Source organism: Chlorocebus sabaeus, chromosome 13, assembly GCF_047675955.1.
Source record: "Chlorocebus sabaeus isolate Y175 chromosome 13, mChlSab1.0.hap1, whole genome shotgun sequence".
In the NCBI taxonomy this organism is placed as follows: Eukaryota; Metazoa; Chordata; class Mammalia; order Primates; family Cercopithecidae; genus Chlorocebus; species Chlorocebus sabaeus.
The window spans coordinates 17,640,787-17,667,649 of NC_132916.1; the positions used below are offsets into that span (position 1 = coordinate 17,640,787).

Here is a 26,863-nt window from a genome sequence, read left to right on the forward strand (position 1 = left end):
TGTTACTATGGACACGAATTTGTATTTATTCAGTGTAGTAAAATCTATCACATATATTATTTTTTAGATGCTTAAATTACTCTGACTTTGGCCAGGAGCCTCTTCAAACTGACTTCTATTTCTGTTTATGGGAACCCATTGGTCTTTAAGCAGTTCTCTACTGTCTGACACAAGATGCCCTTGGCTCGTCTTAAGATTTTTCTGCGTCAGACCTTGAATCACTATTTCTCCATCCAGCTCTGGTTCCTTTTTGTGAGGAATGATATTTAGAACCCAGGATCCAGATACTATGTATGTTCATTGCCACTGGCATATCGTTGCTTCTGAGACTTTCCAGTGGAAAGAGCAAGGAAATACATTTCAAAAATCACAGGGTCTTGTGAATAATTCTAATTCAGTTGCAGTATTACAGTTTTTCTTCTGTATTACATTGATAATATTGGTTCTTAAGAATATTCCATTTATTTATATTTTTACATATTTTTGTTATTATATTGTATATAATAGCTTCATAATAACAATAACAGTGTCACTACCAACAGAACCCTACCAGGTGAAATTTAAGATTTCCTTGTTTATATCCAACCAAGGATCTACAGAGTGTAATGTTTAAAATTTGCCTGAATGGATTCTTCCATGTATATATTAATAATTTAGCATATATTAAGGTTTCTTTGTGTGTGTATTCAGTTTTAGAATTTACAGTTTTTTTGAACATGAAATACATAGCTCAAAAGTGAAAGTTCTGTAAAAAGTTACACTCTGAGAAATCTTTCTAATTGTCCCTATTTCCATTACTCTATTCCCACCCGCCTACTGTAAATAACCATTATTACTATCTGATTTCTCCCCATATGTCATTGTTTTGTAAAAGTAAGCAAATATGTATGCAGGTGTGTATAAATGTGTATGCATACATATACACACACAAAAACTTTTTTATACACATACACAAATGAATACATTGTTTTCTTTTTCATTTCTCATTTAACACATATGCTGAAAACTACTCAATATCAGTTTATAGAGATCTTTCTCATTTTTTTAACAGATGCACAGTTCTCCATTTTACAGATGTGCAGTGCCCTCCAGGGACTTTTCTTAGGCTGTACTAACCATTCAGACTCAGAAGACTCTCAGTCTACCTAGAAGGATAAAGGATGAGAACCCTGAGGGCACCATCATTTGTTTCTCTCAGTTGTTCCATGCAGCAGTCCATGCCAGTGGCAACCCACAAGGCAGTTCAAGAGCTCTTTTCTCTAGGTGACACATCTCAGGTGCAAGAACATGAGATCCACATTAGACAGAGTAGAGGTAGGGATGGGGGAGGAGGCTAGTGGGGAGACACCCAGGCTCCCACAGAAGCCTGTATCTCTTGCAACAGTTGAATAGACATTGTTTTCAGGGTCTCCATGAGACATATGCCCAGTTACAAAAGTGAAGGCATTTATAATTTATTTACAATTCTCCCCAGTTCAGATGCAACTTACAAGTTAGGATCCCATTTTTATCAGAAGCAAAATTGCTGCGATATAGTTGGCGTTCTACCTTTATCAAGTGCTAGGATTAATGTTGGACAGTTAAAAGTTTAGACAAAAGTTTCAGTTTCCTTAAAGCTAGATTACCTAGTTTATCTTTGCAAATACTTTTTAAATATAACACAGAATAAAATGTATGAACTAATTTATCTATATTGTTTCTTACTCATCATTTCATAAAATCATCCAAGTGAAATAATCAGCCCAATCTTGCTCTTAATACTAATCAGCATCCAGGGGAGGGCAGCGCATGGTTTCATGCTGAACTACACTAAACTGGGAGCAGTTGATGGTCCCTGCCTCGCTAAGTCTTTCGTGAAAGTGTACTTCCAAAGAAAAGCTTAAAGAGTGGATTTTAGGTTTCTTCCCAGACTGAGATATCCATGTAGAAAGCAGACTACCAGTCAATCAGTAAATAATCTCCCTTTGATACCAACCATTGACTGTTGTATATACCAAAAAAATCCTTTTAAAAATATTATTAACCCAATTAATGATGAGAGTGAAGATTGCTGACAACATCCAATTTACAAAAACTAAGAAGGAATTTCTAATAAACTATATCCTGTTTATAACGTCTATATACCTGGCAACTATGAAGGCAGCCTTTTCCCCCCTCAATTACAGAATTAAAGAAACATTTTTTATTTCATCTACTCCACAGTTGTATCAACATGGTAATTAAAGAGTTGCAACTATCTCCAACATCCATTCTGCTTTAAATGGGGAGTATTGTAGTGAGGAAGCTATTGGAAATGAAGAGTGTTCTTAGTAACTTTCTATGTGACTGGTTAAAGTTAAGGATGCAGACCCAAACTAAATGAAGAGGATGCATTAAGAGAAAGATAACCCATATTGAATTGATTTTGCCAACCTGTTAAAACCCTGAAACACTAACTTGCGATCAACAGAGCACTGCTGGCTGTGCAGATTGTGTAGAAATGAAGAGCCAGAAGTAAATTCAGTGTTATGGAAACAAGCCACAGAAAACACTATCAGTTTTGGAAATGTAAAAAATTGTGTAAGTTTGTCTCATAAGTGGGGGTAGCTCTTTTCTGGAGGATGTCGGGGTTCATTTCCTCATCAAGTTCATTTTCTCATTTAAATGCTGAAAAAACAATCTTGTTTTTGTATATCGAGTGACATGAAATACTTAATAGTGCTAAATTGCAACGGAATTGTTACACAACTTGAGGTAGATCTGAGTTTCATTTCCTTCTTATTTTAGGTCTGGATATTACACTTAGCGACATACAGTAAGCTTGAAATCTTTCTCATTATATTTTGTCATCAAGCAATCAGTACACAGGACCTGAGGGAACATGGGCCAACAGGACAGCCTTCCTGGCTGAATATCCACCATTTGCCCCTGCAGAATATTACCTTCTCTCCCTTTCCTCCTCTGTCCCAGGAGACTCATCTATAAGGGTTACATCAATTGGTTGGACCCTGAGCGAGCACTGACAGGCGGTGAAAGGGAGGACAGTTTTACCTCCTGTCAGTGAAAGGGAGTGGCTGAGAATATTTGTTTTCTGCACAGTCACCTAAGCTGATGGCTTCTCTTCACCTACCTATATTCACATCTTTGGTGGGAAGGGCTGTCTCCACACATCCCTCTCTGTCGCTAGATTCTGTTAACTGCTTTCTCTCTCCTTGTGCCTGCGTGGCTCAGAAGGGTAGTATCACCTACTACTTATCACCTAATCCCAGGGTGCTGCACTGTCCCTGGGGTTTCCCAACATTTGCCAACACCTTTTTTAAACAACCCATTTCTAAACACCCTGTTTGACTGTGCCCTTGGTTACTTTCTGGGACCCTGACTGCTAAACCTTCTTTGAGAGTGTATCCTCAGGTTTGCAAAGGCGTGTCTGTGGCACCTCAAACAGAGTCAAAAAGTCGTAGATGCTAATAAGACTCTGTAAAGTGGAGCAAGCCCATTTGGAGGAAAAGATAGTTACTGCATCTCCTGGGCTGGGGTGGAGGAGGGATTGAAAGAGACAATGGAGCAGAGCAGAATGATTACACAGAAGATGAGAGATGCATTTCCTTATGGTAATTCTAGTGAAGTAACATTTACACTGTTTTCTGAAATATATTAGAAGCCCCTTGGTAGATGTTTGCAGTGAAAGGGACACCGACATCCTACAAACTTTCATTACAAACTAACTCAATGGAATTGGTATGTCATCAAGATGGAAAGCAAGACACTGCCTTTGGCCTGATATGTGTGTAGTAGGAACTTAATACATGCATGTTTGTTGATTTTCTGAATTTGTAAAGCTTTAGTTATAAACCATGAGACATAGATTTTTAACTCTGGGTCAAATATTTCACAACTCATATGAAATGGAAATCAAATACTCTAAGTTTATTTGTATGATAAACCATGAACAGGTATTAAGTGCTGATTTTTATAGGCTCCCTTGCTGAATAAAATAATTTAACTCAAGTGATTCCAAGTTATTATAGAAAAGTATAGAAGCCTAGACCATTGAGGGAGATTGACAATTCATGCATCATGGATGGACTCAGGCAACCAACCTTTCAGGGCTTGAGGCCTCCACTTCTTCTAGCTGTGATAACTTCTTGAGTCCTATAAGGGCTTAGCCCTGGAAGTTTGTGCTAGTTCATGTTGCCAAGGAATTATTGACAGAGAAAGGAGGATTAGAGACTCTGGAGATAACAGTCTTAAATTTAAATGTGTAGAGATATTAACTGGACATCCAGTGACTAAGTGAGCTCTCTGATTTCAGTTTCCTTATTTATAAAATGGCAATGTCTACCCTATAGGTTTGTTATGAGGGCTGTATAACAATCTATGTAAAAACTCCTCAATAAAAGAAGAACTACGTGCAACCCATTTCTATTTAATTATATTACTTATTTCTACCCAACTGGGTAACACATTGCCGAAGACCCTTACTTTATGAGACTGACTTTTGCTGAGACCTATGATAACCTATGTGTGTTATTTTTTAATGCTTTAATTGCTTACGAATTATTTGGAATAGAGCAATGCAATTATATGCTTTCCAACAGTGTGGTGAATTGCTTATATTTTTCGTACTTCTTAATATTTCTGCTTCTTCATGACAAATTGTCATCATTAACTGAGCAGCCTGGACAGTTGGGCACTCCCTTAGATGCTGGGAATACAAGGAATAATGTGATAGGATTCTTATCCTCAAAAGACTTGTAGAGAAAGTACAAAAGCATAAAAATAAGGAGAATTAACATAAATTGAGAGCTCACCATGTGCCCAGTGCTGTGCTCATTATAAAGATCTTATTTAATACTAACAATCCAAACAACAACCTGGTAAATTAATTAATATCTCGATTTTATAATTGCATGACTTAGTGCTCCAAATAGTTAGACAACTTGCCCAAAGAGTGAGAAGTAGAGGTACAGTTTGAACTGTCTGCTACTACTATAAAATAGATTATCCCTAATAATGCTAGTTCTGATATTTGGTACCGAAGGGAAGTGTTAGAACATGGCTACTCAATGTGTGATCTGTGGACCTGTGTTCATTTTCAAAACGGTTGTTATTGGTTATTTGTCTAAATCAATAACAAAGACAGAAATTGAGAACGAGCATTTAGAAACTTGTATAGCAATTTGACACAGCAGTTTTATGTCTATTAAATCTAATAGTGAAAACGAATTGGGGCTTGTGTTTTGCAATTTTTTTCACTTTCTCGTTCATTTTAATTGTATTTGACAAAAGTATTGCTGTAGGGCTGATTGGAAACTTAAAAATAAAACAACATAAAAACCACCTTGCTCCTACACCATTGATAGAGTCACTCTTCTAACCAGGAGGATTAGTGAGGTGGGAAAGTGTCATGGATGAAGTAGGAATTATGATGACAGTATGAATAGCTAATGAGAGCCAAGTACCTACTCTGTGCCCATTGTTATGCTTAGTACCTTATAGTTTATGTGTATGTGTGTTTATATCTATGTATGTATGTACACACACACACACAATCTTCCATGGGGTACTGAGGGATGGCTGTATATAGACAGCCGGTATCCATGGAAGATTGATTCTAGAACCCCCAAGAATACCAAAACTCATGAGGTTCAAGTCCCTTACAGTTTGTCCTCTATATCTGCAGGTTCTGTATGCTCAGGTTTTGAGGGATCAGATCAAATCCACTGTTAATTTAATCACAGATGTGGAACCCACAGGTATGGAGGGCCAACTTCTATACATAGATATAACTATTTAAAATCCTAGAACTTAATAAAGTAGGTATTTGTTATGTCTCCTTTTTCTGATTATGTTCTATATTTTGCTGCCAATATCCACGTCTCTCCCAAGAGTTATTCTTTGCTAAAAGCTGAACCAACTGGGCTGCTTTCATTACCAGTGCTCTTCCATGGATATGTTACAATAGAAAATCATACTTTCCCACACCCCCCCAAAAAAAGAAAACAACTTGTCATTTTACTCATTATTTCTTCCGTATATCAGAGAGTACTTTAGTGGGAGGTTGGGAATAGCTGTGTCAGGGCTGCTGAGTAGCGCCTTTATTCCTTCATCATCTTACGAAGCCTTTCTGCTAGCTGCTGCCCACTCTTCCTGGAATGAGCAAAAATGTTTTGCTATGTGAGGAGTGCTGATTGAATTGATTCCATCACTTGTGTACTTCCTGGAAGTTGATGTGTTTATTAAAAAAACAAAAAGGACAAAGATAGAACCGGCATGAGCTTTACAACAGGACCAGTTTGCTGAGAATACATTATATTAAAGGTAGAATGATGGGAAGACATGAATTTGATTCAACAGACATAATAAATGATGTACTGAAGTGAAAGAAGACCATACATCCTCTCCAACAATTTTTTTAATTTTTAATTTTTGTGGCTGCACAGTATATATATATATATATATTCATTATATTATATATATTATATATACACACACACACAAGAGGTGTATATATGTATGGGGTACATGAAATGTTATGATACAGGCATGCAATCCATAATTATTATATCATGGAGAATGGGGTATCCCCTCAAGCATTTATCCGTTGTGCTACAAACAGTCCAATTATACTCTTTTAGTTATTTTAAAATGTACAGTTAAGTTATTATTAACTATAGTCACCTCGTGCTATCAAATGGTAGGTCTTACTCATTCCTTCCATTTTTTTGCACACATTATCCATTCCCACCTACCTCCCACCCCACACCCCGATACCCTTCCTAGCCTCTGATAACCATTCCTCTACTCTCTGTGCCCATGAGTTCAATTGTTTCGATTTTCAGATCCCACAAATAAATGAGAACGTGCAGTGTTTTTCTTTCTGTACCTGGCTTATTTTACTTAACATAATGATCTCCAGTTCCATTCATGTTGCAAATTACAGGATCTCATTCTTTTTATGGTTGAATATTACTCCATATATGCCATATTTTCTTTATTCATTCTGTAGCTGGACACAGGTTGCTTGCAAATCTTGGCTATTGTGAACAGTGCCAAAACAAACAAGGGAGTGCAGATATCTCTTCAATATGCTGATTTCCTTTCTTTTGGATATGTACTCGGCATTGGGATTGCTGGATTGTATGGTAGCTCTACTTTTAGTTTTTCGAGGAACCTCCAAACTCTTCTCCATAGTGGTTGTAGTAATTTACATTCTCATCAACAGTGTGCAATGGTTCCCTTTTCTCCACATCTTTACCAGCATTTGTTATGACCTCTTTTGGATGTAAGCCATTCTAACTGGGCTGAGATGATATCTCATTGTAGCTGTGATTTGCATTTCTATGATGATCTTTGATGTTGAGCAAATTTTCATATGCCTGTTTGCCATCTCTCTGTCTTCTTTTGAGAAATATCTATTCAGATGTTTTGCCTATTTTTTGATCAGATTATTATATTTTGTCCTATAAATTTGTTTGATCTTTTTATATATTCTGGCTATCAATCCCTTGTCAGATAGGCAGCTTACAAATATTATCTCCCATTATGTGGGTTGTCATTTCACTATGTTGATTGTTTCCTTTGTTGTGCAGAAGCTTTTTAACTTGATGTGATCCCTCTTGTCTATTTTTACGTTGGTTGCCTATGCTTGTGGGGTGGGTTTTGCTCGGGAAATTTTTGTCCAGACCAGTCTACTAGAGAGGTTCCCTAGGGTTTTCTTGTAAAAGTTTCATAGTCTGATGTCTTAGATTTAAGTCTTTAATTCATTTTGTTTGTTTGTTTGTTTGAGATGGAGTCACACTCTATCATTCAGGCTGGAGTGCTGTGGCATGATCTCGGTTCACTCCAACCTCTGCCTCCTGGGTTCGAGTGATTCTCTTACCTCAGCCTCCCAAGTAGCTGGGACTACAGGCATGTACCACCATGCCCAGCTAATTTTTGTATTTTGAGTAGAGATGGGGGATTCACCATGTTGGTCAGGCTGGTATCAAACTCCTGACCTCAAGTGATCCACCCACCTTGACCTCCCAAAGTGCTAGGATTGTAGGCATGAGCCACTTTTAATTCATTTTGATTTGATTTTTGTATATGGTGAAAGATAGGGATCTAGTTTCATTCTTCTGCATTTGGATATCCAGTTTTTCCAGCACCATTTATTGAAGAGACTGTCTTTTCACCTGTGTATGTTCTTGGTACCTTTGTCAAAAATTAGTTCATTGTAGGTGTGTTGATTTATTTCTGGATTCTCGGTTCTGTTCTGTTGGTCTGTGTGTCTGTTTTTAGCCAGTACCATGCTGTTTTGGTTACTATAGCTCTGTAGAATAATTTGAAATCAGGTAATGTGATTCCTCCAGTTTTTCTTTTTGCTCAGGGTAGTTGTGGCTGTTCTGGGTCTTTTGTGGTTCCATGTAAATTTTAGGATAGCTTTTTCTATTTCTCTGAAAAATGTCTTTGGTACTTTGATAGGGATTGCATAGAATCTTTAGATTGTTTGGGGTAGTATGGACATTTTAACAGTATTGATTCTACCAATCCATGAACAAGGAGTATCTTTCCATTTTTTGGTGTCCCCTTCAATTTATTACATCAGTGTTTTACAATTTTCATTATAAAAATCTTTCACTGCTTTGGTTAACTTAATTCCTAGGTATTTAATTTTATTTGTGGTGGTTGTAATGGGATTACTTTTTTGGTTTCTTTTTCAGATTGTTTGCTGTTGGCATATAGAAATGCTACTGATTTTTCTATGTTGATTTTATATACTGCAACTTTACTGAATTTTTCAGTTCTTTTTTTTTTTTTTTTTTTTTTTTTTTTTTTTTTTTTTTTTTGAGACAGAGTCTCGCTCTGTGGCCCAGGCTGGAGTGCAGTGGCCAGATCTCAGCTCACTGCAAGCTCCGCCTTCTGGGTTTACGCCATTCTCCTGCCTCAGCCTCCCGAGTAGCTGGGACTACAGGCGCCCGCCACCTCGCCGGGCTAGGTTTTTTTTTTTGTATTTTTTTAGTAGAGACGGGGTTTCACCGTGTTAGCCAGGATGGTCTCGATCTCCTGACCTCGTGATCCGCCCATCTCGGCCTCCCAAAGTGCTGGGATTACAGGCTTGAGCCACCGCGCCCGGCCTTATCAGTTCTAATATGTTTTTTCAGTGGAATCTTTAGGTTTTTCCAAATATAAGATCATATCATCTGCAAACAAGGAAAATTTGACTTCTTCCTTTCCAATTCGAATGCCCTTTATTTCTTTCTCTAATCTGATTGCTCTACTCAGGAATTCCAGTACTGTGTTGAATTACAGTAGTTAAAATGTGTATCCTTGTCATGTTCCAGATTTTAGAGGAAAGGCTTTCCGTATTTTCCCATTCAGTATACTAGCTGTGTTTCTGTCATATATGGCTTTCATTATGTTGAAGTATGTTTCTTCTGTACCCAGTTTTTTGAGGGTTTTAATCATGAAAGAATGTTGAATTTTATAATATCAGATGCTTTTTCAGCATCAAGTGACTTTTTTTTTTTTTTTTTTTTAGACGGAGTCTCACGCTGTCACCCAGGCTGGAGTGCAGTGGCACAATCTTGGCTCACTGTAAGCTCCACCCCTGGGTTCATGCCATTCACCTGCCTCAGACTTCCGAGTAGCTGGGACTACAGGTGCCCGCCACCATGCCTGGCTAATTTTTGTATTTTTAATAGAGATGGAGTTTCACCATGTTAGGATGGTTTCGATCTCCTGACCTCGTGATCCGCCCGCCTCGGCCTCCCAAAATTCTGGGTTTACAGGCGTGAGCCACCGCACCTGGCTGACATGTTCATATGTTTTTTGTCCTTCATTTTGTTGATGTGATGCATCACATTGATTTATTTGCATATGTTGAATTCATTTTTGCATTCTAGGGATAAATCCTACTGGGTCATAATGAATGATCTTTTTAATGTATTGTTGAATTTGGGTTGCTAATATTTTGTTGAGGACTTTTGCATCAATAGTCATCAGAGATACTGACCTGTAGTTTTCTTTTTTTGATGTGTCTTTGTCTGGTTTTGGTATCAGGATAATACTGGCCTCATGGAATAGAAGTATTCCCTCCTCTATTTTTCAGAATAGTTTGAGTAGGATTGGTATTGGTTCTTCTTTAAATGTTTGGTAGAATTCAGCAGTGAAGCCATCAGGTCCCAGGCTTTTTTTTACAGGGAGATTTTTTATTATGACTTTGCTCTTGTTACTTGTTATTGTTACCACCAACTTACATTCTTTTAATCTTATGTTCCCACCAACAGTGTACAATGGTTCCCTTTTCTCCACATCTGTTCAGACTTTGGATTTCTTTCTGGTTCAATCGTGGTAGATTGTATATGTCTAAGAATTTGTCCATTTCTTCTAGATTTTCCAATTTATTTGTCCATAGTTACTCATAGTAGCCTCTAATGATCCTTTGAATGTTTGCAGTATCAGCTGTAATGTCCCCTTTTTCATTTTTGACTTTGTTTATTTGGATCTTCTGTCTTTTTTTCTTAGTCTAGCTAAAGGTTTTCCAATTTTGTTTTAACTTTTCAAGAAACCAACTTTTTGTTTCCGTGATCTTTTTTATTGTTTTCCTCATTTCAAATTCATTTATTTCTGCTCTGATCTTTATTATTTCTTTTATTCTACTAATTTGAGGTTTGGTATTGTCTTGCTTTTCTAATTCTTTAAGATGCATCATTAGGTTATTCATCTGAAGTTTTACTTCTTTGTTGATATAGGCACTTATATCTATAAACTTTCCTCTTAGTACTGCTTTTACTGTATCCTATAGGTTTTGGTGTGTTGTGTTATCATTACCATTTGTTTCAAGAAATTTGTCAATTTTCTTCTTAATTTCTTCATTGACCCACTGGTCTCCTGAATGCAGGAGCATGTTGTTTGATTTCCGTATATTTCCATATTTTCCAAAATTCGTCTTGTTATTGATTTCTAGTTTTCATTGTGATCAGAAAAGATGCTTGATATTATTTCAGTTTTTTAACATTTTGAGACTTGTTTTATGACCTAACATATGATCTGTCCTTGAGAATGATCCATGTGCTGAAGAAAAGAGTGTGTATGAAATGTTCTGTAAATATCTGTTAGATCTGTTTGGTCTATAGTGCAGAATAAGTCTGACGTTTATTGACTTTCTGTCTGGAAGACTTATCCAATGCTGAAAGTGCAGTGTTGAAGTCTCTAGCCATTACTGTACTGGGGCCTCTTTCTTTAGCTCTAATCATATTTGCTATATATATCTGGGTGTTTTTATGTTGGATGCACATATATTTAAAATTGTTATATCCTCTTGTTGAATTACCCTCTTTATCATTATATAGTGACCTTCTTTGTCTCATCTTATAGTTTTTGTATTGAGATTCATTTTGACTGATGTAAGTATAGCTACTCCTGCTCTTTTTTGATTTCTGTTGGCATGGAATACTTTATTCCATCCCTTTATTTTCAGTCTATGTGTGTCTTTATAGAAGTGTGTTTCTTATAGGTAACAGATCAAGGGGTCTTATGTTTTTATCCATTCAGGCACTCTGTATGTTTTGATTGGAGAGTTTAGTCCCTTTACATTCGATGTTGTTATTGATAAGTAAGGATTTACTCCTGCCATTTTCTTGTTTTCTGGTTGTTTTGTGGTCTTCTCTTTCTTCTTTCTTTCCTTCTTGTCTTCTTTTAGTGAAGGTGATATTCTCTGGTGACATGATTTAGTTTCTTGTTTTGTATTTTTTGTGCATGCATTGTATGTATTGTGGTTTGAGGTTACCATGAGACTTGCAAATACTATATTATTATCCTTAATTATAAGCTGATAACAACACTTTTTGCATAAACAAATAAAGAAGCAAAATGAAAACTAATAAAAACTCTAGGACTTAACTTCATCCCCCTACTTTTTTTTTTGAGACGGAATCGCGCTCCATTGCCCAGGCTGGAGTGCAGTGGTGTGATCTCAGTTCACTGCAAGCTCCACCTCCCAGGTTCTCGCCATTCTCCTGCCTCAGCTTCCTGAGTAACTGGGACTACAGGCATCCGCCACCACGCCTGGCTAATTTTTTGTTATTTTTAGTAGAGATGGGGTTTCACCATGTTAACCAGGATGGTCTTGATCTCCTGACCTCATGATCTGCCCACCTCAGCCTCCCAAAGTGCTGGGATTACAGGCATGACCCACTGTGCCTTGCCCATCCCCCACTTTTTAACTTTTTGTTTCTATTTATATCTTATTGTATTGTCTATGTCTTGAAAAATTGTTGTAGTTACTATTTTTGACTGGTTCATAGTTTAATCTTTCTGCTTAGAATAAGGTAATTTACATACCACAGTTACAATATTATAGTACTCTGTGTTTTTCTGTGTACTTTCAGTGAGTTTTGTACCTTCAGGTGATTACTTATTACTTATTAACTTCCTTTTCTTTCTGATTGAAGTACTCCGTTAGCATTTCTTGTAAGATAGGTCTAGTGTTGATGAAATCCTTCAGCTTTTGTTTGTTTGGGAAAGTCTTTATTTCTCCTTCATGTTTGAATTATATTTTTGTCAGATTTGTTATTCTAGTGTAAAAGTTTTTTTTTCTTTCAGCACTTTAAATATGTTATGCCACTTTCTCCTGGCCTGTAACATTTCCACTGAAAAGTCTGCTACCAGATATATTGGAAGTCCATTGTATGTTGTTTCTTTTCTCTTGATGCTTTTAGGATCCTTTCTTCATCCTTGACCTTTGGGAATTTATTTATTATTAAATGCCTTCTAATAATCTTTGGGTTAAATCTACTTGATGTTCTGTAACCTTCTATAACCTTCTTATAATTGGATATTAATATCTTTCTCTAGGTTTGGGAAGTTCTCTGTTATCCCTTTGAATAAACTTTCTACCCTTCTCTTTCTCTGTCTTCTCTCTAAGGCCAACAACTCTTAGATTTGCCCTGCTGAATCTATTTGCTAGATCCTGTAGGCAGGCTTCATTGTTTTTTATTCTTTTTTCTTTTGTTTCCTCTGACTGCGTATTTTCAAACAGCCTGTCTTCAAGTTCACTAATTCTTTCTTCTGCTTGATCAGTTCTGCTTTTGAGACTCAGATGCTTTCTTCATTATGCCAATTGCATTTTTCAGCTCCAGAACATCTGCTTGATTCTTTTTAATTATTTCATTCTCTTTGTTAAATTTATCTGATAGAATTCTGAATTCCTTCTCTGTGTTCTCTTGAATTTATCTGGGTTTCCTCAAAACAGCTATTTTGAATTCTCTGTCCGAAAGGTCATATATCTCTGTTTCTTCAGGATTGGTCCTTGGTGGCTTATTTAGTTCATTTGGTGAGGTCCTTTTTTCCTACAACTGTCAACAATGTCTTGATAGTTGTAGATGTTTATCTGTGTCTGGGCATTAAACAGTTAAGTATTTATTGTAGTAGTTACTGTCTGCGCTTGTTTGTACCCATCCTTCTCAGGATAACTTTGCAGATAGGACTTGGATGTTGTGATGTTAGCTGTGTCTGCTTTAGGGGGCACCCCAAGCCCAGTAATGCTGTGGTTCTTGCAGACCTGCGGCTCTTGCAGCACCACAAGGTACTGCCTTAATGGTCCTGAGCTCTTTAGTTAGCAGGTGATGAATCCTGCCAGGACTGGGTGCTTCCCTTCAAGGCAGCGTGTTCCCTTCTGGCCCAGAGTGTGTCTAGCAATGTCATCCAGAAGCTAGGGCCTTAAAAGAGCATCTCATGACTCCGATTAGTGCTGTATCCTGTTTGGCTGAGCTGGTATCCAAGATGCAGGACAAAGTCTTCCCCACTTTTCCCTCTCCTCTCCTCGAGTGGAAGGAAGGGATCTATTTTGGAACCACAAGCTGTGCAGCCTGTGGTTAGAAGAGGGGGGATGACAGCATTCCGGTAGCTGGTAGCCGCCCTGGCTGGTGTCTTCATAGGTCATGCCCCCAAGTCTACTATGTCTGCACTCAGTTCAGCACTAGGACTCCTGTAAAAGTTGTAGTCCTTGTAGCCTAGACTGCCTTTCTACTTCATAAGGGCCCTCGGGTACTTTAGCCCACAGTGGCAAGGTTTGAGGGAACTCAAGTTCCAACCTCTGGGAGTAGTGATTCCCCTCCAGCTGGGGCTAATATAAACACTCCCTCTGTGGGAGGGCATCAGCTGAATTTGGTCCAGTTTTCCCTTCTGCTTTAATAGTACAGTACTGAGCTCAAAGCCCTACAATTGCTGTGCTGTCCCTCCCTTAGTGCCTAGAGATGCTGTTCTCACCTGGCCACTGCTGCGGGGTAGGGAGGAGAGGTGGCAGGTTACATGGTGGTTCAAGACTGTTTCTCTTTACCTCTTCAGTACCTCTTTCAGTGACATGATATTAAAACCAGGTATTGTGAGTGTGCACCTGATTTTTAGTTCTTGTGACGTGCTCTTCTTGTGCAGATAGTTGTTAATTGGTGTCCTTGTGAAGGGTGGGGTGGGCAGGAGGCACAGGGATCTGCCATCTTGCTCCGCCTTCTCAATGCCATCTTTATTCACTCTCCAACAAATTTTTACCTTAAGTAGAACATGGATTTTTTGAAAAGGCTGACTGATTATTTGATTGTATCTTTCATATAGATATCAACTAATTTAAGACAGAATATATGAATATAGTTTTGGAAAATATAGACAATGTTCACTCTCATATGCTTAATATCTAGAGAGATGGCCAAGTAAAACTGTTCTTCAATATACAGGTATTACGAAGTACAAAAGAGAATCACAGGTAACCTACATTGTTTTAGTTGTTAAAAAAAAAATAACATATAGGTATGTTACATTAAACACAAACATAAATGGGATACATTTCGTGTGTTTTAACTCCTTCTGGGGATAGTTCCACATAGTATTAATCTCTTCATTCCCATTTAAGGTGTTTGAACATTGTCTTGTATTGAATTTCCACAGCTGTTATCCCTGTTTGTATAAGTATCTTAAATCATTATATGAATAATAACTATTAGGGGGAACAGTCTCTGGAATACCCTTTTTCAAATGTTGTGGGGGTTTTTTGTGTATTTTTTCACATTTTAAGTGGTTTTTCTTCTTTCCTTATTTTAACCTTATCTTCTTTATGTGTATTGAAATACTGAGCATGTCTGCTCTCTGAAAAAGAGTTGTATGACTCTCAAAATGAACATGTCACATATATGAAAGTGCTGTCAGAATTTTCCTAAGTAAACACATTATGACTCTATATTAAACACAGAGTTTTTATGTTAGAATGGCACAGTAAAAGTAATAGGGCCATTCTAAGGGTTCTTGTTGTCACCATGCAGTATTTCTGACAAAAGCTGCTTTCGCTGTAATGCATTTTTGGCCCCATTAAGACATTCACCCCAAGCTAATGCTGCTGTTCTAAAATAAAACAAAGCCTGAATAAGTCAGGTAAAAATTGGATTTTTAAAAGCATTACTTTGTCCATATTTGTCTTCCAGTCTTTCTAAAATTTCTAAGCAATTGAATGACTTTCCACTTCATTTTAACTGTACACATCTGGCCTCTGTTAGAGAACCTAAGTGCTACCCTACACTAGAAAGATGCCTTCTCATTCTGCCTTTTTCACTCATTTAACATACATTTACTGAACTCGCTGTTTTTCAAGGTTATTCATGATGCTTCTTATCACACAGCATTCTCAAAATACTAGCATCAAAATAATTTTCAAATGGTTGTTCTAGATGAAATACTGGGTTCGGAATTTCATAATGGGTTTTTAAATATCACTGCAAGGGTGATAGATTTATTGTGCATTTGAAATTCCAAAATACACAAACATTGGTAGGCACCGACATTTTAAGGGGAAAAAAAATGTGTGATAAACCTTATTAGAGACATTTCTCCTGATTAAATTATTTTTTTCCTCTCTGAGCAAAATAGAACAATGGCTCCAGCTCACAAAATATCAGTGCTTGGTTGGAGCTTAACTGAAACTCATAATTATTTTTTCTTGTGTACCAAGAGTACTAAGATGAATGACCCAGCCTCTGCCCGCAAAGAGCTCAGAGCCTTGTAGGGAAAACCTACAAATGGCAAAACTCTAAGTCAGTAGGGAATTACAGGCCAAAGAAGATAGAGCAGTGCTGGGCACCTTCCCAAAGGCCAGGAGGGTCTGCAAAGATTTTCTGGGGGATGCGCCTCTTCCAGGTGCTGGTGATACCAAAAAGGGTGAGACTGTTTAGGATGTCCAAGTCCAGTGAGAGAAGCCAGCTTGTACGTAAATACAACTCAAAGTGGCAGGTGCACAGTACTATGTGTGAACACTGAGAGGGCCTATTTCTGCCCAAAGAGCAGAAGGAGAGGGTGAAACACAGGATAGAAGTTCAACAAGCCCTTAATCTTTTCTCTCACTTGGGGCTTCACTAGGACACCCCGTGTCCTTCTGACTCTGGGAATCAGACTTCCCCTACACACCAATCACAATGCCTAGTAGGTCAGACCTTCAGGGTCACAACTCAGTGTGGCCTGAGCCAGTGCTTCCCTGGTCTCAGTGCCTGTATTACTCACCTGACCTGTAACTCTGTATTGGTTGATACTGTTAACATGCAGATTCAGACACAGGAAGCCTCAGGTGGGGCTTGAGATCCTCATTCCTAACAACCTCCTGGTGGAATGCCGGAATGCTGCCTGCTGGTCCAGGAACTAACTACATTTTGAATAGCAAAGACCCAAATTTCGACTTGTGTTAACATTGTTATTTGGTCATTAGCAAATAAATCTATCACCCTTGAATTGATATTTAAAAACCCATTATGAAATTCTGGAGAAATGTCACCAGCTGTTTGTTGTAAATATGAAAACAGAAATTGGGCCAGGAGTAATAGCAACATTAGAAACAATTGTTATAATTGGGATTACAAATTATCGAGTGCTTTTCACTTGGCTCCTTGTTTCAGTTGGTAGTAAAAACTAGTAATAAATAGGGTTTCTTTCATTCCTTACAATTACTGAATGAAGCAAGTATCATTCTCCTATTTTGCAAACAGAGGCAGAGGTTAAGTAACTAATTCAATGCCACACAGCCAGTACAAGGCGGAACTTTGTGATTCAATTCCAGCTCTCTCTTATTCCAGAGCCAATACCCCCTAAAGGGCATAGCCAAAAGAAGCAAATAGAAAGTTGATAGAAGTGCAGAATAATAAGAGTGAAAAATGTGATGGCCTGTGGCATAGAAGTGGCTTAACCTTCTGGGGACAAAAACTAGCAGCTACACAAGTGCCCATGTCAAAGAGCTCTGTTGAGTGATGCTTTTAAATGCGACCAATAGATATACATGAGCCAAAACAAGGAGGCAGCTGGTGCTAATCTGATTCAGTACGTTAATAAGGGAAAGCACCGGAGCAACTATTTTATAGTCTTTTTACATATTTATATATAACTATGTATATGTAAATATTATGAACATGAAGAGAGAACTGCTGACTCGCCATCAAGTGACGTTTCAGCGAAGATTATATATCAAGTCGGAAAAGAAATTACATGGATATATGCACTGATGGAGCCAGATTCCGACCACCCAAAGTATGGACCAGAACCATATTCTTAGCAATTATTCACTCTGAATGCACAAAGGATTTATTTCTTGAATTTCTGATCGTTTTAATATAATCATAAAAATGGCGATTTAAAAAAAAAAATGCACTAACAAGTGTACCGTTCCAGGAGTAGTAGTATTACTCCAGGGCAACTCTTTTCAGATAAATGGGTCATGAGTTAAGAGGTGGCATTGAAAGCTTGCTCAGTTGCATAGATATATGCTGGCTTAGCTGAAGCAGGGTACCTATCAGAAATTTTAAATTGAGAAGTGAGTTGCTTTTCCTCACAGGGAAAATTTGTCACAACTAAGAATAACTATCTGTACTTGGTGAATGGCTTCCTTGTCCACCCCAGTGCTAAAGTGGGCTTCACAAATTTGGCTTATTTAGCAGATAGGTTCGTGGGACCGACACTGAATCAACAGCAGCATGGTAAAACTGGATGCTTTCAACAACCATGACAAGACAGCAGCGATTATAATGAAGTTTGATTGTTGGATAACGAGTTGATTGTGGGTACTATGAGTCACTTGAGGCTCAGTTCATTTACATGTGATAAAAAGCACAGTGTCAATGGTGAAATAATAAACCAAACCATTAGTCCTTCTTCCTCACTGACTAAGCCTTTGTGTAGAACCCTGAGATAGGAAGATCCCAGCCAATGAATACAAAAACTTTACATCCCACCATATAAGTGAAATGATCTCTCAGCAGGAAGATAATGACGAAAACCTTCAACATCTGTAGCACTAAAACATTGAACCACACTAACTTTTGGCAACATTATGAACAACTCTCCTCCGTGTTACCTTGGAAGAGCTACCACATACTGAGCACTTACTATAATTGCAAAGATTTGTTCCAAGTGTTTACGTGTCAGATTCATTCAGCTCTTGTAGCAGAATGGATGTGCTTTTGTGTTCTATTATTATCAATTATTATCTGCCAATGAGGAAACAAGGATAAGAATAGGTAAAGTCAGGGGTCCCCAACCCCTGGGCCATGGACAGGTATTGGTCTGTGGCCTGTTAGGACCTGGGATACATAGCAGGAAGTGAGCAGCAGGCCAGCAAGCATTACTGCCTGAGCTCTGCCTCCCCACAAATCAGCAGTGGCTTTAGATTCCCATAGGAGCACGAATCCTATTGTGAACTGTGTATGCGAGGGATCTAGGTTGCATATTCTTTATGAGAATCTCATGCCTGATGATCTGTCATTGTGTCCCAACACCCCCAGATGGGAATGTCTAGTTGCAGGAGAACAAGCTCAAAGCTCCCACGGACTCTACATTACGGTGAGTTGCATAATTATTTCATTATATATTATAATGTAATAATAATAGAAATAAAGTGCACAATAAATGTAAGGTGCTTGAATCATCCCAAAACCATCCCCCACCCCCATCCATGGAAAAATTGTCTTCCATGAAACTGGTCCAAAAAAGTTGGGGATCGCTGGCTTCAGTAACTAACCAAAGGTCATCCAGTTGATAACAGAGACAAGATTTGTACAGAGACAGCCTGACTCTAGAGCTTGTTTACTCATCATATTGTAATACAGCTTGGGAGTGATGATACAGGAGACTGCCCTGTTTATAGCTGTAAGTTTAAATCCTAAAAATTTGGTGACTTCAAGAGTGAGATGAGAACTAATTCTGATGTGTAGACTCATTTCTTTTCCAATTCAGCCTAATTTTCCAAAATTGATCTTACTTCAACGGCATCTTGACCATTAAGAAAGATGGAGGAGCATTTTTTTTCCTTCCAAAGTTAAGAATATGAAACTTTTATATTTATGTATAATACATATCAAAATCCCAGATGTTATGTGGATTTTAAAATAAAATAAAATATAAGTGTTTACATTGCAGCAGGTCATTCAGACTTCAATTTTTCCCTTCCTCTGTGAGGGATACTTTGGGAAAGGATGAGGAGCACCATTCAGACTTGACACTGTTGGCACATATAGTTCTGTAAGAATTATATGTGAAACTTCCAAATCTCTGCCTTGGGAAAATAGATGTTTGTAGTAATCAGAGAAATCTGTCATATTCATCATCCTCAATAATTAATATTTATTTTGCATCTACAATAGAGAACACTGAGATTCCAGGAAAACACACACACACACACACACACACACACACACACAGCCCTTCCTCATAAGAGTTTTTCAATCCTATTGGAAAACAATATCTAAACAAAAGAGTGAAGAATAATATTAGTCAATGCTCAAGGATTGACAATATAATCTATAAGAATGTACAGATTGATAGAAATAGAGATGCATCATCTCAGTCCCAGCTGTATTTTGAAGAGAGCAGTTAGGTTAGGCAGCCCATTTCAGGAATAGCAACCACAGAACCAAGAGAGATTTTCTGTCTAATCATCTGTGTAAACTTGAGGCCCCTTTAAATCAACCTCTTTCAAGGACTTGTTCACCGGTAATTTAAATACTCAAGAATGCTTGGCTTGAGGCTCGTCTTACAGGTCAATTAAGATCTTATCTGAGTATCAGTGAGACTTTCCATATATGGAATCAAGAATCTTTCTATTGCTTCTATTTGTCAATCCATGTTCTAACATTTGGGATCTTACAAGTGAATGCATATCCTCTTATCCTCTTCTACATGGCTTCACCTCAGTGAGTAGAAAATTATGATTCTGATTATCTTTCTCTTCTTTAGAGGAAACACCTTTGTTCTAAAAGTAGTGTTCTTGTAAGACGCTCATGAGTTCTTGTTAACTTTCCTCCTTTTAGTCTTCTGAACATATTTCAATTTATTTCTTAAATTGTAGTGAGCAGAACTGAACATATCTGTTTAACCAGCCTAGAGAATATCTATTACATCTTGTTTTAGAAAACATTTCTGTTAATGCATTCTAAATTCCCATTCACTATTTTAACATCACACTGTTGGTTAATGCTGAGTTTACTGTCCTGAATTTTTCATATGCTCCTGTTAAACCATGTTTCTCCCATCCTAGCCTTAACAGTGTTTTTAGACCTAAGTTTGTATCCTTAAATTTATCCTTTTTACATTGTATTTTGTTTTATTTGGCTCATTGTTCAACCTGTGAGATGGTTTTGATCATTGCACCTGACCCTGGGGAAGGGAAAGAAGTAACAGAGTAAAACTGTGGACAGCGAGAAGTTAGAGCAGAATTTCCCCTCATTTCTTGGAAGATATAACTAACGCACGACAACGAAAAACCTTCTGTGATTAGTACACCTGATTTATGTGAGTTCCTTACTAATAAATTTCCCTAAGCTTTGAAAGGAAAACCATTATGCTGAGTTCATTAGTATTTATTCCATACCAGCTTTCCCAGCACCTCACCATAAGGACTAGATGAAGTGTTTTTACAGGTGTCTGATAGGATGCTAGCTGTGAAACACTTTCCATCCTTGCTCAGCTCAAAAAAATCTGAAGTCCCAGTTTTGTGCACAGGTGCATCCTTCTTTGCAAAGGAGAGACCAGCTTCTCCTGCCTTGTTCGCCTCCACCATGTGAAATCAAATGGGTTTTTGACACTCTTCCTCCATAGGGAGGTAGGAAGGAGGAAAAAAGAATTGACCTCGACATATTAAAAAATATTTGAGAGTGTCAGTCCATAGTTATGCTTCATTTTACATAACTTTTCATTTTTTTAACATAACATTAAGAAAATGTGGTTGGCTTAAAAAATTAAAATCGGTGACCTGAAGGAAAAAAAAATTACAGATTTTTTCCCTTCTGTATTTACTGATAAACCTACACCAATTCCCTGAGCACCAGTTTGCTGTGGTGCACAGGAAGTAGAAGCAAATAGGGGTTCCCGGATGTGATCACCTGAGGGCATGCAGCCATTTTCCATGCTTACTTACCATGGGCAGGGGTTTGGGAAGGAGCTTCCTAGGCACTGTCACTAAGCAGCTCTCTGAGATAGTGCGTCTTCTGCCTGCTCTGTGTCTAATTATTCAGATGCGCCAGCTAGGTAGCAAAATATACCTCATTGCTTGCTGGGCGGTCCAGAAGTTTAGACTGGAAATACAGATAAGATGCTGAACTGCTGGTATTCAGGGACTTAGAGAAATCAGTCAGAAAAACAGGAGTGATTTGTTCCAAATGGTATGGAAACTACCCAAAGGAAATCAATGAGTAGGAATTTGTTTCCCGAAGGAAGATGATTATGGGACAGCATACACAATTACTTCAGAAGAGCACAAATAAAGCGTTTGCCTGTGATGTTTCTTTTTAAGCCAGCCGAAAGACATAGAAGAGAGTGAAAGTCTTGCAAATCGTTTTATTTATGTACTTATTTAGTTCTTTTTTTTTTTTTTGAGACGAAGTTTTGCACTGTTGCCCAGGCTGGAAGTGCAGTGCCAGGATCTCAACTCACTGTGACCTCTACCTTCTGGGTTCAAGCAATTCTCCTGCCTCAGCCTCCCAAGTAGCTGGGATTACAGACTCCTGCCACCATGCCTGCCAACTTTATGTATTTTTAGTAGAGACGGGGTTTCACCATGTGTGGTCAGGCTGGTCTTGAACTCCTGACCTCAAGTGATCTGCTCACCTCAACCTCCCAAAGTGCGGGGATTTCAGGCGTGAGCCACTATGCCCGGCCTTGCTCTTGCAAATCTGACAAATAATATTTGGACCCCTCTACAGTGATTTCAAACCACAACAATCTCAGAGATTTCATGAATAAATGGATATCCAAGATGGCATTTACTTCTGATTGTTTCAAAATTGAGTATTTAACAGTGAGAAAATTAAGGTATTCAATTCTCAAGAAAGTTTTTGAGTCTTTCTGCAAATTTTCAGGAGAGAGACAAGAAATTCCTGCCTGGTATAAAGATATATATATATATATATATATATATATATATATATATATATATATATAAATGTGTGTGTATGTGTGTGAAAAAGAAAAGAAAATATAGATAAGTATAAAAGATAATAAAATAAATAATCCCATACCCAAAACCCTATTTCTTTTTTCTTTTTTTTTTTTGAGACAGGCTCTTGCTTTGTCACCCAGGCTAGAGTACATGGTGCGATCCTAGGTCATGGCAGCTTCGAACACCTGGGTTCAAGCAATCCTCCTACCTCAGCTTCCCAAGGAGCAAGTACCTGGGACTACATATGTATGCCACCATGCCTGGCTACATTTTTTATTTTCTATAAAGATGGAGTCTCACTGTGTTACCAGGCTGGTCTCAAACTCTTGGCCTCAAGTGATCCTCCCAAAGGTCTGGAATTACAGATATGAGCCACTGTGCTCTGCCTCAATACCAACATGTAACTATAAATATTTTGCTTTTTCTTCAGATCTTTTTTAAAGAAATGATTAAAGTTGAAATTCTTTCTTTTCCAATCACACCCTGATCGTCATCCTCCCAAACACCCAGTAATGGATCCAGTCCATGCTCTGTAACTGCATATGTTACATATATTGTCCAGAAAAGATACGTATTGTTGTTTTGTATGCTTATGAAAATTATATTGATACTGTATTTAATATTTTGCAGCATTTGTTATTCAACATTGTTTTATGATTGCCTCAGGTAGATTCATATAGATCTAAGTTACTCATTTTAAGAGCTGTTTTGTATATTAACATATAACTATATCACCATTTTAAAATTCATTCCTAGAAAAGTGAGAATATTCGTTGTGTCTTAGCTCAGGCTGCGATAACAAAATGCCGTAAACTGGATAACTTAACAACAGAAATTTATTTCTCATGGTATTTCTCTGAATGTTGAAAGTCTGAGATCAAGGTGCCTGTGTAGTTGGGTTCTGGTGCGAGCCCACTTTTAGGTTGCAGACTACTGACATCTCATTTTATCCTCACAGGGTGGAAAGACAGCAGGAGAGTTATCTGGGGGTCCCTTTTTTAAGGGCACTAATCTCATTCATGAGGCCTCCACTGTCACTGTCTCATGACCCCGTCCGTAGGCCCCGCCTCCTGATATCACCATGGAGATTAGATTTCAACATACGCGTTTGAGGAGGACACACACATTCAGTATTTAACATTCTGCTCCTGGCTCTCCACAGTTCATGCCTTCACATGCAGAATACATTATTTCCATCCCAGTAGCCTCAAAAGTCTTAACTTGTTCTAGCATTGGTTCTCAAGTCTAAAGCCCAAAGTCTTATCTAACTATCATATAAATCAGATATGAGTGATTCTCAAGGTGTCATTCATTCAGAGACAAAACTCCTCTCCAGCTATGAACATGTAAAACCAAATATTAGGTTGGTGCAAAAGTAATTGTGATTTTTGCCACTTTTAATGGCAAAAAACACAATTACTTTTACACCAACCTAATAAGTTGTGTACCTCCAAACTATAGTAGTGGGACAGATGTAGAATAGATATTCCCATTTCAGAAGCAAAGGAATAGGAAAGAAGAAAAGAGTGACAGCTTTTAAGTAAGTCCAAAACCTAGCAAGTCAAACTCCATATCTCAGGGCTGGAGAATAATCCTCTTGTGCTTGATGCTGTGCACTCCAGGCCCACTGGGGCAGAGGTCCCATTTTCCAGACCCAGTAGACTTGACATATTGCTGCCAAATTTGGGTCTCAATCCCAGGGTTCTGCTGGGCAGGCACCAAACCTCCACAGCTCCTCCCAGTCCTACCCCCATGCCTTTGACTGGAGGTAATCTAACTTGTTGAAAATGAGGCAATTCTTCCTCCACCCTTTGCAACATGGGATGAAGCCCTGATGATCTCTGAATCACTTTTTTGTGGTCATTCTTCCTTTGTCTTGAAGAATAGATCATGTTTGCAGCTGAAAAGTTTTATGGTCTTCCCTGTAAAATCCAAAAAGTCTGACAACATATCTTCATTCCTTCCCATATCCTTCCCATTCAGTTCAAACTGACAGTTTTCCTGCTGAGGTAGCTAATTCAGTCCATGCTTCACACCATACTAATCTCCTTATCAAATGGTGGCTTGGTAATACTCTTAGTGTTCTCTTTTAAACATGCTTTCTCATTTTGTGCAATATGGATTGGCTGAGAATTTTCCAAGCTCATAAGTTCTAGTTTCTTCTTGTTTGATAAGTCCCTTTTCACATCATTTCTCTCTTCTCCGTTTTACTAAACAGGCAGGAGGAACAAAGCCACGCCTTCAATACTTTGCTTAGAAATATCCTCAGCTAAATATCCGACTTCATTGCTCACGAGTCCCAACTTCCACAAAACACTAATAATATGAACACAATTCAGCCACATTGTTTGCTGCTTAATAACGAGAATTGCCTGTTCTCCATTGCACAAGATGGAGAAAAGGACAGTGAAATTTACAGTGTTAATGAGGATAATAACATGCTTTTACTGCAGTCTCAGAATTCATCAAAATGGCCTTCACTATCCATATTTCTACTAACACTCTGTCCATGATTACATATGTATTCTTTAAGAAGATGGAAGCTTTCTCTGCAGCTCTTCTCTTTCCTTTCTGAGCCCTAACCAATTCACCTTCAAAAGTCCCTTCATGACAATCTTGGTTTCTTCTAGATGTACTTCACAACTCTTGGTTAGTTCCAAAGCTGCTTTCACATTTTTAGGTATTTGGTATAGCAGCACCCCACTTCTTAGTACCAATTTCTATCTTAGTTTGGGCTGCTATAATAAAATACTATATATAGGTGGCTTATCAATAAGAGACATTTATTTCTCACAGTTCTGGAGGCTGGAAAGTTCAAGATCAAGGTGATGATGGCCTATTTGGTGTCTGATGAGGGCCTGCTTCCTGGTTGCAGATGACTATCTACTTTCCATGTCCTCACATGAGAGAAGAAGAACCAGCTCTCTGGCCTCTTCCTGTAAGAGTACTAATCCCATTCATAAGGGCTCTGCTCTTGTTACCTCTGAAAGGCCCTATCTCCAAATATCATGACATTTGGGATTACATTTCAGCATAAGAATTTGAGGGGGACATAAACATTCAGTCCATAACAGATTGTTTCCAATTTAAGGTATTAAATATACTGTAATTAGTGTCTTCATATACAGGTTTGAGTTTCTCCAGTGTATAAATATAAAAATGGAATTTGTCATAGGTTATGTGTATTGTGAACTACATGTAGTCAATATTGTTCTTCAAAGTGATTTCTCAATGTATATTCCTACCATTAATGTGAGGAGTTTTTAATTTATCCAAATACTCTTCCAAAATTGATATTGTATGACTTTTTAACTGTGGAAAATTTGGATGTGGAATACTTTTTTATCCACATTTCTCTGTTTAATAGTTCTGAGCATCTATTCATTTAATTTGCAGTATTTATATTTTCCTCTTTTATGAACTGCCTCCAAATTTGTTTGCCAATTTTTCTATTAGGTTTTTATGTTGTTAAATTGCAATCTGTTACTTATTATTATGGATAATATTCCTTTGTATCTTCCAGTATGATTCTCTATTTTTCTTTTATTTATGGTTTCCTTATTTGCTCAAAAGTTTTTAATAAACTAAACTATATAAAAAGAGCTTTTCTTTTTGAGCTTGATCTTGTAGTAAGAAATCCTTTTCTGCTCTGAAGCTATAGTCTACATTTTTATGACAGTTTTAGAATTTGTAACTTTTTTTAATTCATTTTTTGAGTTTATTTTTGCAAGTATTATCACTTGGAGGTGTAATTTAAGTGTAATATAAGTGCAAATATCTCAACACCATTTTTGAGTAGTCTGTCATTCCTAAATGATAAAGATGCATACTCTAATTTAAGCCAGGATTGCATAAATGCCTGAGAAACCTCAGCTCTCTGAGAGTTTTATTATTTTGATCTACATATCTGTTCCCATGCCATTGCCTAATTATTATGATTCTATATTATTAATAGAACAAATACTCCCACTTATTTTCATTTTCAGACGTGTCTTGATTATACTTTGCCCTTCAGTCTTCCATGTAAGTTTTAGAATTCATTTCTTAAGTTCCATGAATGATTCAATTAGAATTTTTACTGCAAACACATTGAATTTATAAAATAATTTAGGACAGTTAAGATTTTGGTCTTCCCACTTGAGAAAATAACCTAACTCTGTATTCAGGTCTTATTTTATGTTTTTTGATAAAGTTTTGTAGTATTTCTATAAAGTTCTTGTACAACTTTTGTTATAAATATTACCAGTTACTGTTTTGGTTTTGCTATTGATTTGAATTATGCCTTTATTTCTCTTATATATTCAAATTCGTTATTGCTAGCATATTAGAAGTATATGATATTTTAAAGCTTAAACTGACATCCCTCTTGAGCTCCCTCTAATACTTATCACTGAATCTCTTGGAATTTTTATGTAAATAACCATATCATTTGTAAATAGTAAAATT

The 26,863-nt window shown here is 37.5% G+C and overlaps 1 protein-coding gene across 4 annotated transcripts in view; it reads left to right on the top strand.

The window, feature by feature from the left end:
- RGS17 (regulator of G protein signaling 17) overlaps positions 1-26,863 on the top strand; it is a 119,690-nt gene that overhangs the window by 54,304 nt on the left and 38,523 nt on the right. Inside the window, exon 1 of one of the 4 annotated variants that reach the window (XM_073022325.1) lies at positions 18,735-18,825. The exons of the other annotated variants lie outside the window; for them this stretch is intronic. The gene's annotated coding sequence lies outside the window, so the exon portion shown is untranslated. Of the gene's footprint in view, positions 1-18,734; positions 18,826-26,863 lie in introns of those variants that run through there. 4 annotated transcript variants of the gene reach the window in all.